The following is a 4,220-nucleotide window of genomic DNA, read 5'->3' as shown; positions in this document are numbered from 1 at the left end:
TTCCCAATCTCAAGAGCTTATCACTTGCTAGTGAAAATCAGTTCTTCTGACCTTTGGTTCTCCTGTGATAAGGAGAAACTGTCCATTGAACACTACAGAGGAACATGCACTGCTTTACCTTCAGCTGATTGCCCTCTTCCTGAAGCAATAGTTCACTGCCATTTCTACAGAGAGAACACCATGAACTGAAAAAGAAGAAACCAAGAGGTTTTTTTAAGTTGTCAAAATAGCAAACTGTCATACTTTTTCCTAGTACAGTCAATTACAAGAGAAAATTCACAGTTAGTAAGAGTTAACGGGATGCAAGGAGGAGAAACATGGAGCTTGAAATCGGAGCTGTCTTTATAAAATCTTGAGACAAAAAAGGACAGTAGCTCACTATGTATTGTGTGGATGCATGCTACATGATTTACTTGGGTTGTTCGTTCCCTTCCATTATCCTTCTAACTATTCTAGGTGCTGTGCATGCTAGGGTTTTAGAAATAATAAACAAACTTATCTCTGCTTATGGAGATGACTTTATTTTGCTTATCGAATGCCTTCATCTAGTAAGGCTGTATTATTACATAGCATCATTGGCATTCAAATGTAGTATGGCCATTTCTGCACATTGGAAAAAAAACAAACTATACTTGAGTGACTTCAGAATCTGTACTTTAAAAAACAGAGCTTTGGATAACAGTGATCAGTGAATGGATACATGGCACATAATGTCCTCTCTACATATGATCCAGGCCACCAAATAACTGTGTGTACCAAAAGTAAATTAAATGTTGTTAGCCTACTAAGATTTGGCGAGTTTCTCTAATACAGGAGGCATATATTTTAATAATGGAAGCAAAGCAAGATATAGGAAATAGTTTAAGAGGTATTTGGAAATATAACTAGAGTCAGGATTATCAAAAGAAAATGTCTCAGTTATAAGTACACTACTGTTTGAGAGACATTAAGAGCCAAAATTGTTAAGGACAAATTTTAGACAAAGGAATTGAAAACAATTTGGTATTAAAGAAAACATAAGTTCCTGTAGACCATTGTGACAACTTAGTATTGAATTTGGAATCAGATGAAAAGCTTTTGGAAAGCCGGGCGGTGGTGGCGCACACCTTTAATCCCAGCAGTCGGGGGGCAGAGGCAGGCGGATCTCTGTGAGTTCGAGACCAGCCTGGTCTACAAGAGCTAGTTCCAGAACAGGAACCAAAAAAAAAAAAAAAAGAAAAAAAAAGAAAAGCTTTTGGAATGTTGTAACTTTCTTGGATTCTCGCCATATTTTCCTGGCTTTTTCTGCATTTGGTAGCCAATAGTTTGAATATACAGATAATAAGATCAATTAAAAGATTTCAAATGAGAAATAGTTGTGACTTTATCATGATAGACTGACTCTAGGGATGATATATAAATGTCTACCCTGGATATATCCTCAAATCAGAACCTAAAATATGTGGGGTCCTACAGATGTGAGCCTGTTCCCCCTTGACCAAAGGTCAGAGAGTTTGAGCTTATCTTTGCTCTTTCAAAGCTATTGACAACAGGTGGCGACACACAAGGGATCCTGACCTAGGTGTGGTTACTTAGTATAGAGGTGGATCCGCCTTGCTATTTCTGCTCCTTCAAAGGATATTGGCAGGAGGTTCCAGGGAATGACTGCCTGTAGAATACTTGACCTATTTCTTATATCATGTTAATGAAGTCTGTGGCCTCCCCACCATCCCCTTTTGGAGGAAGTCTGCTGGGAGCCGATTCGAGTGGCCGCCATTACAAGATGGCGCTTGGCCCCGGCCTCACTTGGTGGACAGCTCCATATTAGGCAATGCAGTGGAACCGTGCCTCTCGCATGTGCAGTGATGATGATGTGCTTAGGGCCAATCCCGTGGCCAGGAGCATCGGCAGGCGTGCATTGGCCAATCCAGGCACGACTCATGACTCGTTCCCTTACCCCCTATATAAGCAGCCGCCACTTGGCGCTCGGGGCCCCTCGCTTCCGCTCTCCCTTCAACCAAGAGGCTCCAATAAAGCGTGATTTGGGAAGAATCCTCGTCTGGTGGTCGTCTTTTCCTGCTGGTCAGGGAGTTCGCCACAGAAGTATATAAGCACTGGAGAATAAAGATTGGATTCAGTATTCACTGCGTTTCCCTCCCAATGCTGTTCTGTATTCCTGTCCTTGATTTCTCTCTTATCTCTGTTCCTTTCGCTTAATAAGTCTAATCTCATGCTCCTACCTTGGAACATGCAATTTTCATCAAGGCTGGACCCCAACAGATGTCACCCCAACAGAAGGAATAGAAGATGATTCTAAAAGGTGTCCTAAGACCCTGAAAGAGGAAACTCCATTTGCTGAATTAGAGAGCATTGTGAGATGGAGAATCTGAGTTGATGAAGTCTAAGAAAAGCTGATCTGAACAAGTTAACTTCATGGCACAGATTAAAGATCTAAGTAGAGAAAGCACACAATGGTTGTTTTGTGATTTAAACTCAGGGAAGAGCTCTGGGCTAATGGCATTCATTTAGCAATTCATGTGACAAAATAACAGATTTTTGCCAGCTTTGAGAATTCTAAGCAATAATCCCTGAGCAATTGCATGTTAGAGGTCAGTGATATGAGGAATCCATACAGGAGAGTAGAAAGTAAAAACAGAGAGTGAATGGAAAGACAGACAAGTGCTACTTAGATTTGAAAGCCGTTCCGGGAAGAGGGTACTTCACTAAGGCAAATATTTTTGAAATGTCAAGAAATAACCTCGCTGAGAAATAACTTTAACACGGCAGATTCGTGTAGCTATAGCAGTGTCATGAGAGGAGGGGACTAAATCAGAAACACAAACCACATTGGTGTTTTCCTTACAGAGTACAGAAGAAAACAACAGCTGCTAGAGGTGGGCAAGAGGAGGTGGTTTGAAGGTGAAGAAACTAACAGCATGCTTATGCGAGCACAGGAATGGTTCCATAGCAAAAGTAATCATTAATTTTTCCCATGGGTCTTTAGTTAATCTGATAAACATGTGTTTCAACACTTCATATTTAAAACTGAATAATATACGTAGCAGGTCCAATTCCTCACAGGGTTTGAGAGGAAAATATTGAAAATAAATCAGAGAAAGAAAGTACATGATGGTTTGATGAGTCTGAGTCATCAAGAACTGTTCTATTCACGCATGGAAAGAGACTGAGTTCCTCCATGCTCACAGGAGACACAGCAGAGAAGGTTAACAGCAGATGAAAAAAAACCAGTTCCATGATGTCTGAGAGCTTCTGGTTCTCTTTGAAGTAAGATTCAAAACCAACTAACGATGTATGGGCAGAGGGTGTGGATTAACAAAAATGCAGTTTGTAATCTTGTTTGGCTAAGCAGAAAGGGAGATAACCATCCACTTCCAACACTGCCTGCTATTCAAGCATCGAGACACACTGTTCATGTGGCTGGCTTCATTTTAGGCTGTGCTGTAGAACTAGAAATGACAAAACTAGTCTTGCCCCCAAACAGTAAAATGTAACTATTGAGAGTTTTCTAAAATTCAACTAAGAAAGAGTGTGTGGTATGGGTTGAATGCCTGTTGTAATACCCAGAAAATAGTTGGAGCCTTCTAGTTACCATACCACTTCCTCTTACTTAGTCTACTAGTCTGCTTTTTTGACACTGTAATACATGATATCATCAACTAATAAAGTGGGAAGATCTGCTTTGGCTCATAGATCCAGAGGTTTAGTCTGCAGTTGGTTGTGCTGTTCCATTTGGGACTGTGATGGAGAATACACCATGGCAGCAACACACAGCAAAGCCAAGCTGTCTATCTTACAGCAGAAAAGAAACAATGAGGAAGAGAATGGGGTCGGCTCCACTCTCTCCTCCAGGATTAAGCCCTCCTTGACCTCAAGCCTTCTAGGACTTGCCTGTCAAGGTAAAAAACTGTTTTCATAGTACCAAGCTGAGGAGGAACCCTTAGACACAAGCAATTCTGAGTCTAAACTGTAGGATACCATTTCCTCTGTTAAGGGAATTTCCCAACCCCTTACTAGCCAGAAGAGACCAATAAGACCTTTTTCTATTAAATATCATTCAAGAAAACCAATAATACAATAAAAGAAGTGTTTTAATCTTCCTGTTAAATTCAACCTTCCTTACCCATTTTACTTTAAAGTTATTTCTCTCCTTCCACATCCTCCCCTTCTGTCCTCCCCTCCTGGTCAAATGTTGTTTCCTAAGATTTCAAGTGCTTGGTTTA

Source organism: Chionomys nivalis, chromosome 10 (genome assembly GCF_950005125.1).
Source record: "Chionomys nivalis chromosome 10, mChiNiv1.1, whole genome shotgun sequence".
Classification (NCBI taxonomy): Eukaryota; Metazoa; Chordata; class Mammalia; order Rodentia; family Cricetidae; genus Chionomys; species Chionomys nivalis.
Note: the sequence above shows the minus strand (reverse complement) of the source record.